The sequence below is a fragment of the Aquarana catesbeiana genome, linkage group LG10 (assembly GCF_042186555.1).
Source record: "Aquarana catesbeiana isolate 2022-GZ linkage group LG10, ASM4218655v1, whole genome shotgun sequence".
NCBI classification, from domain to species: domain Eukaryota; kingdom Metazoa; phylum Chordata; class Amphibia; order Anura; family Ranidae; genus Aquarana; species Aquarana catesbeiana.
In genome coordinates this window covers 146571743-146584094 of record NC_133333.1, presented here as the reverse complement: position 1 = coordinate 146584094, position 12352 = coordinate 146571743, and the positions used below count along the sequence as shown (strand labels likewise).

At 43.0% G+C, this 12352-nt stretch overlaps 1 long non-coding RNA gene across 1 annotated transcript in view; it reads right to left on the bottom strand.

The window, feature by feature from the left end:
• Window positions 1–2921: 2921 nt before the first annotated feature.
• The window catches only part of LOC141110074 (uncharacterized), a 122886-nt gene continuing 113455 nt past the window's right edge, over window positions 2922–12352 (bottom strand). Inside the window, exons 2-3 of the long non-coding RNA XR_012236235.1 lie at window positions 3666–3797; window positions 2922–3578 (exon numbers count right to left, since the gene is read on the bottom strand). This is a non-coding gene — a long non-coding RNA (uncharacterized lncRNA). The remainder of the gene's footprint in view (window positions 3579–3665; window positions 3798–12352) is intronic.

The following is a 12352-nucleotide window of genomic DNA, read 5'->3' as shown; positions in this document are numbered from 1 at the left end:
CCGACAACAAAATCCATGGATTTTTTCCGACAGATGTTGGCTCAAACTTGTTTTGCATACACACGGTCACACAAAGTTGTCAGAATTTTCCGATCGCCAAGAACGCGGTGACGTACACCATGTGCGATGAGACTAGAAAAGGCCAGTTCAGAACCAAGTGCGGCACCCTTTGGGCTCCTTTTGCTAATCTTGTGTTAGTAGAAGTTTGGTGAGAGACGATTCACACTTTTTCAGACTCGTGGTTTTCAGATCGTTTTCTGCTGTTCAGTTTGTGCTTGTGGGTTTGTATCTGCTCTTCAGTGCGTGCAGCGAGTACCATTGACTCTTGTCATTCTGTTCTTGTTCGTTCATTACTGTTTTTCAGGTCGCTCTTCACAGGCCTTGCTGTTCTTCAGTGCGTTCTGTTACTTCGTTCTGAGCAGCCGACCGTTTTCTAGTCATGTTGCGTATACGTACTCCTCGTAGAGTTCGTGCTGTGCGGGGGCTTGGTGTTGGGGTCCTTACCTTGACACAAGTCCATTCCATGAACAGGGTGGGGAGGAGTTCATGGAGCAAGAATTGGTTGCTCCAGCGTGACCAGTTCTGTCATATGCCTTTGCTCCGTGAGAATAATCCTGATGATTTCAGCAACTCTCTCCCTGGATGATGGACCCCATATTTCACCGTTTGTTGGCTTTGCTGACCCCTTATAATAGCAGGCAGGATACCTGCATGAGGCAAGCCATCACTCCGGAGCAGAGGCTCGTCACCACCCTGCGGTACTTGGCGATGGGGAGAAGCCTGCAGGACTTTAAGTTCTCGACAGGCATCTCCCCCCAGGCTCTGGGGATCATTATCCCAGAGACCTGTTCTGCCATCATTCAGGTCCTGCAGAAGGAGTATATTAAGGTAAGATTTTTATCCTTTAATATCACATTTTATTGTATTTAATGTTTGATAATATATTGTATTTCTTTCCTCATTCCCTAATTACCATGACTGGAATATGCTGTGAATGTCCCCTTTGTCCTCATGCATGCTGGATTTTTATGTAATTATATTTTTGTCCTTCATACATATTTGCCTTCACTAACCTCCCCAGCATGGTCTCCTGGCCCTATATTCACCTTGTGTATTCACTTAGCAATGTATTTTATCAGCTCCATAGTAGTGCTTTACCCCAAACACCCCCTAAAATGCTTTTAAATGTGATTTGTGCTTTAAATTCAGGCAGAGCGCCAGAGGCTTTTTTGGGGGGTCACCAAATCATTTGGAACCCTCCCCCCAACTGCTAAGTCAGCTGATAACAATTCTCTATCTATCCTCAATCATCTATCTGCTGACTCTGCCAAATCCATACACACTATACCCATTTATTTTGTGGTCAGATGTATGGATGAATTCCCCAAAGCATGTAGTGCAAGGGCCTGCCTGAATACTTTCAAATTGTACTGTTTAAAGTTTTTGTACACTATTATTATCTTGATAGGTAATAGTAGAATTTTCAAATGTGCTCAAATGTGTACAAAGTGTATTTATATCTTTGTATTATGACACTTCTTACCTGTCCAGTGGGCTGTCAATTGTGTAACTAAGGAGGGGCTGGCCAAAGTAATACACATTATTTAGGCATTCATCTCTCAATGAAGTAGAGAGGGTTACCTGTCCAAGAGCTCCCCCCCTAAAATGTTAGAAATGGCCCATGAGAGGGGGGGATCTGATAGGTGTACCTTATACTTTGGTCTTTAAAAACTCCCTCAAATAAATGTTATCTTGATGTTGGCCAAGAATGTTTGTGTCTAATCTGCTTTCCCTGTTTATGTGCAAAATGACTAATTTTTTTTTTCTTGTTTAACTCCACAGTTTCCTTCCACGCCACAGGAATGGCAGACTGTGGCCTCCCACTTTGCCCAGCGGTGGGACTTTTCTAACTGCGGAGGGGCAATTGATGGGAAACACGTCCACATCGTCCCACCACCCAACTCGGGGTTCGTACTATTATAATTATAAGGGGTTCAATAGCATTGTGATGTTGGCGGTGGTGTCGGCTACTTACGAGTTCCTGTATGTGAATGTGGGGAAGAATGGCCGGATGTCCGATGGTGGAGTCATTGCCCAGACGGAGTTCTACAGGCATCTCCAGAATGGCAGCTTGGACTTGCCACCTCCAGAAGACAATGTGGAAGGACTCCCATTCATCTTTGTTGCAGATGAAGCGTTTGCGCTGGGGGACCATCTTATGCGGCCATTCCCGGTGAGGACCCTCCCCCCGGACCAGAGGGTTTTTAATTACTGGCTGGCCAGAGCCAGAAGAGTGGTGGAGAACACATTTGGAATCATGGCCAGCTGGTTCCGCCTATTTCTTATGCCCATACACATGGCGGAGTACAAACTGAATCATATCATCCTGGCGTGCTGTGTTCTACACAACTTTTTATGGCAACATTCTGCCAACTATGCTGGCTCAGTTGGGCCTGAGACTGGAATGCAAAATGAACCAACCCTGACGGCGCTTGAAAGTGGCCGTCCTGGCTTGCCCCCCCCTGAGTGCCCGTGATGATACCTTGAATACTTTGCGGGTAGGGGGGCTAACAATATGCCAAACAATGTCTGAAACCTTTTTCAAATAAAAAAAAATTTAACTACTAAAATCTTTGGTGAGATTTACTGCTTGTGTTTCTTTTAGCTGACCCTGACAGAAATGTGGGGAGTCCTGAAAATGGCGTGATTGTGTAACATTACAAAGCACTGTTGGGTGTTATTTACTAAAGGCAAAGACACTTTGCACTACAAGTGCAGTTTGAAACTGCACTTGTAGTGCAAAGTGGATTTGCCCTTAGGAAATAACCCCCATTGTCAATGAAAACACCAATTAGAGCACAACAAAAGTTTGGGAGCATTGAAACAATAATCCACACATTCTTGATTAACATTCTTTTTAATACCAGCACAATCACATGTGCATTTAGAAAAGGTTTTTTAAAACAAACCAACATGTTTGTTGTATAACAATTTTTGGGGTCACATTAGAAAAAGTAGAAATGTCCATTTAAGATAAAACAGGTATAATAGGTATGGTAGAACTTGAAAGCAATATCAGACATGAGTATTTAAAAACTGTGTTTGATATTGCGTTCAGATTGGGTGAAGTCACCCCTAGAAAAGCCAAATTTTTAAGATGCACACCAATTGCCGAATGTCAGCATGTGCTAGCTGCCATCATGGGGGATCAAGGTATGTGTTTTATGGGTGCAACCCCTTCCTCACAGCTACTTTATTATTGAGGAAGGGGTTGCATCCCCAAAACGTGTCCATTGATCACCCGTGATGGCAGATAGCACATGTTGACACACTGTGTGCCTCTTCAAAATTTGGCTTTTCACAAATATGTCAAAAAACGGTAAAAATTTTTAGCTCACAAAAAGCACAAAAAAAGGGATTTTGAGGGATTTTAAACTCTCCCTAAAACATCAATGTTCTTCATTTTTTTTTAACATCATTGATGTTTTCCAAGACCGTATTACACCCCATGATCTCCCCGATCAGGATCTGTGCACTTTCCGAAGTGAAATGGCCTGGATCCACAACATCACGATCACCTAAAAAGATAGAAACAAAAACACACCATGTATTATAAATCTGCCAGCATCCATCTCTTACCTGAGCCTGTGGTCACAGACACTCACCTGTTGTGGTGCCAATTTCCACCACGTCTTCCTCCTCCTGCTCTGCTTGGCTTGGGTGGCTTTCACCTTCTTCCAGAGGTGGGGGGTCTGTGGTCTCCTCGGATGAGGGGTGTCCTCTGAGTCTTTTATCCCCTATGTAAAAAAAAAATAGGTATACTTAACACACAGATATTTGATGGCAGACATAGGAATATGAAACATTGCTTGGAAGTGGGGTACAATTGTCTATTTTGGCAGAGTTCCAAGTTTTTTTTTTTTACATTAAGCATCATTAAAATCACTGCTCCCAAAAAAAACGGCCGTTTTTAAAACTTTTTTTTGCATTGATACATGTCCCCTGGGGCAGGACAATACCATGCAAATTAGCCTTTAAAATTAGCACTTTTGATTTCAAACGTTCAAGTCCCATAGACGTCAATGGGGTTCTAAGGTTCGTGCGAATTTTCGGTCCGTTCGCAAGTTCTGGTGCAAACCGAATCGGGGGGTGTTCGGCTCATCCCTAATGGGAAGATGGATGGAGCCAGATACAGGGCAATCTTAGAAGAAAACCTGATAGAGTCTGCAAAAGACTTGAGACTGGCAGGACAATGACCCTAACCATACAGCCAGAGATACAATGGCATGGTTTAGATTAAAGCATATTCATGTGTTAGAATGGCCCAGTCAAAGTCCAGACCTAAATCCAATTGAGAATTTGTGGCAAGACTTGAAAATTGCTGTTCACAGATGCTCTCCATCCAATCTGACAGAGCTTGAGCTATTATGCAAGGATGTGGGCAAAAATGTCACTCTCTAGATGTGCAAGGCTGGTAGAGACATACCCAAAAAGACTTGCAGCTGTAATTGCAGCGAAAGGTGGTTCTACAAAGTATTGACTGAGGGGGGCTGAATATAAATGCATGTCACACTTTTCAGATATTTATTTGTAAAAAAAAAAAAAAAATGAAAACCATTTATCATTTTTCTTCCACTTCACAACTATGTGCCACTTTGTGTTAGTCTGTCAAAAAAATCCCAATAAAATACATTTACGTTTTTAGTTGCAACATGACAAAATGTGGAAAATTTTAAGGGGCATGAATACTTTTTCAAGGCACTGTATATGTCTAAAATCCTGTCTGGGTTTTGATTGGAGACAGCTATTTTGCAATATGTTATACACCTTTCAGCCAATAAGAGCATTGGTCTATTGTTGATTTTACCTGAGTACATGCTTTATTGTGTATATAAATAAATTGTGTATATAAAATAAATTGTTTTAATTATAACACAGATGTTGTAACCCTCAAAGTAACATTGAAGTAGGAATTGCAATATTGTAGGGATAGTGGCAGCTGTTTATATTGAAAAACAAAAAGTTGTGCTAATATCCCAACATATGAACAAAATTAAAATATAAATATAAAGAAAAGTTAATTAAGTCAAGTTCTAAGTGCAAATAAACAGTATGAAGGTGCAATCCAGACATGATCTCTGGACAGGTGGATGTGAAACTCAAATCACTTGTGTGAAAGACAATATTAGGTGTGCAGTTGAAAAAATTCCTCCACCAGGTGACACTATATAAGGTTTATCAGATCGCAATGATCATCTAGTTAACCAGTTGCCGACCGCCGCACGCCAATGTACGTCGGCACAATGGCACGGGCAGGCATAAGGGCTTACCTGTACGTCTGCGGCGGTTGGATTCTAGTCAGGAGCAATCAGGGGTGAGGGGGAGGCCACTCGTTCGTGACCACCCCCTCGCGATTGCTACTGGCAAATGAAATGCTTTCTCGGCTTCTGTAATGTAAACAAAAGCAGAGGAAGTGATGTCATCTCTCCTTGAACCGGTCTTTTCGTTCCGGCGCAGAGGAGAGAAGACATCAATGTGAGTTTGCACCAACACTACACTTCCAGTAGAACACGCAGGCGCACTTTTCACCCCCCATCACCCCCCAGTCACCCCCCGATCAGCCCCCTGTACCACCTGTCACAGTGACACCAATAGCAGTTTTTTTTTCTGATTATTGCATTGGTGTCAGTTTGTGAAAGTTATAAGTGGTAGGGCAGTTAGTGGTAGGCCCCTTTAGGTCTAGGGTACCCCCCTAACCCCCCCTTAATAAAGTTTTAACCCTGTGATCACTCCCCGTCGCCAGTGTCACTAAGCGATCCTTTTTCTGATCGCTGTATTAGTGGCACAGGTGATGCTGGTTAGAGAGGTAAGTATATAGGTTCGCCGTCAGCGTTTTATAGCGTCAGGGACCCCTATATACTACCTAATAAAGGTTTTAACCCCCGATTGCCCCCTAGTTAACCCTTTCACCAGTGATCACCGTATAAGTGTTACGGGTGACGCTGGTTAGTTAGTTTGTTTATTATAGTTTCAGGGCACCCGCCGTTTATTACCTAATAAGGGTTTAACCCCCTAATCACCCGGCGGTGATATAAGTTAAGTTTTAGGGTCAGATAGGGTCTGCATTGCCCCAGGCAAAGTCAGGTTAGTTCCAGTACCGCTAACACCAATGCAGTGTTAGCGGGATCAGCCCAGATACCTGCTAGCACCTGCGTTTTGCCCCTTGGCCCAGCACTACCAAGTGCAGTATTGATCGATCACTGTCACTTACAAAACACATAACTGCAGTGTTTGCAGAGTCAGGCCTGATCCCTGTAATTGCTAACAGTTTTTTGGTAGCATTTTGATACAGTCGCTAACAGTCAGGAGCTTTTTTACCTGTGAGTCTCTCTAGTGTACCACTAAATTTAGAGCCCAAAATGGCAAATCGAAGGTACACTAGTGAAGAGGCCTACACGTTTCTGAGCATGACAGATAGTGAAGAGCAAGTCACTCATCTGTCAGATTCAGGCTCAGAATACGAACCTGTAGACAGCAGCGGCTCCATCACAGATAGCTCTGATGACGGAGTTGTGGTCCCTGCCAAGGTCAGGCGTACCAGACCCCGAACTTCTTCTGCTGTTGAGGTGTAAGAACCGCAGGTCCCTCATATGGAGCAGAGAAGTACTAGCGCCGCTATTCCTTCTAGTGAACTGGCAAGCACCAGCGGCCTAGTACGCCCTGGTCGTACATCCAGCACTGCAGTAACACTTGGTGACGTGGCGAGTCCCATAAGTGCAGTTCAAGCTGACGAGGTGGCAAGCACAAGTAGTGTCCCGCTGCCACCAAGAAGATGAACACAGGCCCATCATGCCCATAGTGCCCTTCCTGCTGCATTTGCCAATCCGAATTGGGAACCCACCACTTCTGCAGCACCCGTACTTCCCCCATTCACTGTCTAACCCGGCATTCATGTGGAAACAGTTGACTTTACGCCACTTGATTTTTATTCGCTGTTTATCACCGAAGATCTTTATAGATCTATTGTGGACTAAAGCAATTTGTATGCTGGTCAACACATCGCCACTATTCCTCAGTCCTCCCTTGCCAGAGATTGGAAACCAATTACGGTTTCCGAATTTAAGATCTTTCTGGGCTTTTCCCTCCTCATGGGCATAACCAAAAAGAGTGAGTTGCGGTCATATTGGTCCACTGACCCAATTCATCATATGCCCGTGTTCTCTGCTTCCATGGCCAGGGCACAATACGAGCAGATTTTGCGGTTCATGCACTTCAACAACAATGAACTCTGTCGTCCTCGTGGAGACCCTGGATACGATTGGCTCTACAAAATTCTGCCCCTCGTAAACCACTCCAACCAACGTTTTGCAGACTTGTTTACTCCCCATCAAGTTGTCTGTGTTAATGAGTCCCTGAATAAGTTTTCTGTCCGCTTGTCATTCAAACAGTACCTTCCCAGCAAACGTGCCAGATACGGGGTCAAGATGTATAAGCTCTGTGATAGGGCCACAGGCTATACATGTAGTTTTATGGTTTACGAGGGAAAAGATAAAGTCATACAGAGCTGACAAACTCTGACTGGCGTCAAATGTAAACAGCAATTGCACCATGCATGTGAGGTATCACCGCGAAGGTCAGATTGAGCAATGTAATTTTAGCAGTAGACCTCCTCTGTAAATCTAAAGTGGTAACCTATAAAGGTTTTTAAAAATCTATGTAGTTTGTCGGCACTGCACGTTTGTGCGCAATTTTAAAGCATGTCGTGTTTGGTATCCATGTACTCGGCCTAAAATCATCTTTTTTATTTCATCAAACATTTGGGCAATATAGTGTGTTTTAGTGCATTAAAATTTAAAAAAGTGTGTTTTTTCCCAAAAAAATGCGTTTGAAAAATTGCTGCGCAAATACTGTGTGAAAAAAAAAATGAACCCCCCACCATTTTAATCTGTAAGGCCTTTGCTTTAAAAATATATCTAATGTTTGGGAGTTCAAAGTAATTTTCTTGCAAAAAAAATATTTTTTCATGTAAACAAAAAGTGTCAGAAAGGGCTTTGTCTTTAAGTGGTTAGAAGAGTGGGTGATGTGTGACATAAGCTTCTAAATGTTGTGCATAAAATGCCAGGACAGTTCAAACCCCCCCCCCCGATGACCCCATTTTGGAAAATAGACACCTCAAGCTATTTCCTGAGAGGCATGTCGAGTCCATGGAATATTTTATATTGTGACACAAGTTGCGGGAAAAAGACAAATTTTTTAGCACAAAGTTGTCACCTAATGATATATTGCTCAAACATGCCATGGGAATATGTGAAATGACACCACAAAATACATTCTGTTGCTTCTCCTGAGTACGGGGATACCACATTTGTGAGACTTTTTGGGAGCCTAGCCGCGTACGGGACCCCGAAAACCAAGCACCGCCTTCAGGCTTTCTAAGGGCGTAAATTTTTTACTTCACTCTTCACTGCCTATCACAGTTTCCGAGGCCATGGAATGCACAACCCCCCCCCCAAATGACTCCATTTTGGAAAGTAGACACCCCAGCTGAGAGGTATAGTGAGTATTTTGCAGACCTCACTTTTTGTCACAAAGTTTTGAAAATTGAAAAAAGAAAAAAAAAATTCTTGTCTTTCTTAATTTTCAAAAACAAATGAGAGCTGCAAAATACTCACCATGCCTCTCAGCAAATAGCTTGGGGTGTCTACTTTCCAAAATGGGGTCATTTGGGGGAGTTTGTGCCACCTGGGAATTCCATGGCCTCGAAACTGTGATAGGCAGTGAAGAGTGAAATAAAAAATGTACGCCCTTAGAAAGCTTGAAGGCGATGATTGGTTTTTGGGGCCCCATATGCAGCTAGGCTCCCAAAAAGTCCCACACATGTGGTATCCCTGTACTCAGGAGAAGCAGCAGAATGTATTTTGGGGTGTAATTCCACATATGCCCATGGTATGTTTGAGCAATATATCATTTAATGACAAATTTGTGCAAAAAAAAAAAAAAGTTTGTCATTTTCCTGCAATTTGTGGCAAAATATAAAATATTCCAAAAATATTCCATGGACTCAACATGCCTCTCAGCAAATAACTTGGGGTGTCTACTTTCCAAAATGGGGTCATTTGGGGGGGGTGGTTGTGCCATCTTGGCATTTTATGGCCTTCAAAACTGTCATAGGTAGTGAGGAATTAAATAAAAAAATTACGCCCTTAGAAATCCTGAAGGCGTTGCTTGGTTTCGGGGCCTCGTACGCGGCTAGGCTCCCAAAAAGTCCCACACATGTTGTATCCCCATACTCAGGAGAAGCAGCTAAATGTATTTTGGGGTGTAATTCCACATATGCCCATGGCATGTTTGAGCAATATATCATTTAGTGACAACTTTTAGTTTTTTTTTTTTTTTTTTTATCATTATTCAATCACTTGGGACAAAAAATGTAATATTTTATGGGCTCAACATGCCTTTCAGCAATTTCCTTGGGGTGTCTACTTTCCAAAATGGGGTCATTTGGGGGGTTTTGTACTGCCCTTCCATTTTAGCACCTCAAGAAATGACATAGGCAGTCATAAACTAAAAGCTGTGTAAATTCCAGAAAATGTACCCTAGTTTGTAGACGCTATAACTTTTGCGCAAACCAATAAATATATGCTTATTGACATTTTTTTTTACCAAAGACATGTGGCCGAATACATTTTGGCCTAAATGTATGACTAAAATTGAGTTTATTGGATTTTTTTTATAACAAAAAGTAGAAAATATATTTTTTTTTCAAAATTTTTGGTCTTTTTCCGTTTATAGCACAAAAAAAAAAAAAACGCAGAGGTGATCAAATACCATCAAAAGAAAGCTCTATTTGTGGGAAGAAAAGGACGCAAATTTTGTTTGGGTACAGCATTGCATGACTGCGCAATTAGCAGTTAAAGCGATGCAGTGCCAAATTGTAAAAGGTGCTCTGGTCAGGAAGGGGGTAAATCCTTCCGGGGCTGAAGTGGTTAAAGATAGGTCAAAGCAAGCATAGAAAATATGGCATCTAGTAAATCTTCAAAACATGTTGTCATCAGTGAAAAGGGTTTATCTGGTTGTCTCATGGTGGGTGTATGGAAAAGAAACCCTGTTCAGATATCAATCACAATGTTGGTATATTGAAGATAAAAGTAAAGAATCCTCATAGTATATACCATAAAAACAAATGTATTCATAAAAAGTAGAAAACTCAAAAAAGTGGTTTGAACAAACAGCGCTTGTTTTAAAATCACTCTGGCAGGTAAAAACAAAGATAGCTTCCTGATAATTTCAGGCAATGCGCAATGGTGTGACAGCAGGCCCCTCTCTACGCGTTTCATCATAATTGACATCATCTGTGACATATAACCACTTATATTGTCAAAGATTATCCCTCTGTTCTTCTTAGAACAGAGTTGGCCTCTGAATTGTATTCAAATTGTTTAGAAGGGCCAAATCATGGGGTTTTGTTATGTGTCAGCCCCCCTCCCCTATAATAGTGAGGGTTCAAATTAGTCCTTTGTTAGTTGTTGCAGGGACAGCTAGTTGTTGCTGCTGTGAATTCCTGAAATCTGCTATTTTTACACACTGTTATATTTGCACTGAGTGGGTGTTGGATGGCCCTGGAGCATACAGGGATAGAAAAACAAGTATATGCAGAGAGAGAGAGAGAGAGATGGTTGTGGCTGGTGATTCTGGAAACTGATATATTTACTGTACTTTGAGTCACAGATGCAAAGGCGTGCCTCTGAACATTCATATATTTTACAGTCAGCAAGTACTAGGGGCACTTGGAGTAGATAGGCAGTGTTTTCAGGTAGTGATACTTCTTTCCGTGTCCTAGCGGCAACTTCTGTTGCAATTTAGCTGCTAGCTCCCCCCTTTGCTTAGTTTAATGGGGTTGGGGTTTAGTGTTTAGGTTTTATTTTTAATTTTTTTGAGGATGTAGTTATCTAAAAGCTCGGCTGCCTAAAGGGTTAATGATTTACTGCCTTCTCTGGTCAAATTAGTGGGTTTTTTGGGTCCAGCCTCCCTTCCCATGTATTAAAAAAGGGGAGAGGTTCGGGACCCCAGAGAGTGGAGCAAAGCAGAAACTACTGAAGAAGCTTGTTGCTGGGACCTGTTGTCTGCTGCCGGGACACCGACTCATCAGGACACCATAATGATGGACAATGGATTTCCCAAGTATTGTTACCCTTATTGTTACTTGATGTTACCCTTAAGGACTTTACCCATGCAGGTATGCTGAGGCAGCCGCAATTATTATTAGTTATGGAAAGGACGTTTTACCCTGTTGTATCTGTTATGCCAAGTCTACAGTAAAGTGTTTCAACTGTTTTGAGCCTGGTCTGAAGTTATTCAAGGGGTGCATTAAGGGTCTTGGCATATTCCTAAAGAATGTGCGTCTGTAAAAAGCACTATGGGGTATATGTAACACAACTATGAAAGGTTAACTCGCAAGTCAAAAAATAGGAGGTAGTTGATATGGGTAACCAAAGGGTAGAACAGCTGCAGCAACCAGTCTTTTGGTGTGGTACCTGGTTAGGTGACAGGTCCTCGGGTAGCAAGAGGTCGGTGCTCTGTCCATCTCCTTAGGTCACCAAGAGCAGACTAGCACTACGGAGATCTATAGACCACATGGTACAGGAAGGACAGAGTTAAGTGAGAGCATGCATGAGATCCATGCCAGGTGCTCGGAGGGACCCCATTCTGTTTCTGGGAGTGAGGTGACTGAGGTACGCTAGACTGGTGGAGTGGGCAGAGGCTCTGCATGTCCTTCTGAATGCAAAAATTATTTACAAGTAGGGGTGCGCATCTTCACTGGTCTCATGATTCGATTACGATTATCCTGTCCACGATTCGATTTGATTCCGCGAGGCATCACAATTACTGTGCAAGTGCGCATGGGTAAAAACGTTTTATCCAGAAATTCAAGCAGACAGAAAAACTAATTTTTTCTTCAGTGGCAGAGGGATGGCTGGAATCAGAGGCAGAGGGATGGCTGGGATCAGTGGCAGAGGGATAGAAGGGATCAGAGGCAGAGGGATAGAAGGGATCAGAGGCAGAGGGATGGCTGGGATCAGTGGCAGAGGGATAGATGGGATCAGGCAGAGGGGTGGTGGGATAAGAGGCAGGGGAATGATTGGGATCAGGCAGAGGGATCAGGCAGATGGATAGTGGGATCAGAGGCAGAGGGATCAGGCAGGGGATGGTGGGATCAGGCAGACAGATGGTGGGATCAGAGGCAGAGGGATCAGGCAGAGGGATGGTGGGATCATCCAGACGGATGGTGGGATCAGAGGCAGAGGGATCAGGCAGACGGATGGTGGGATCAGAGGCAGAGGGATCAGGCAGA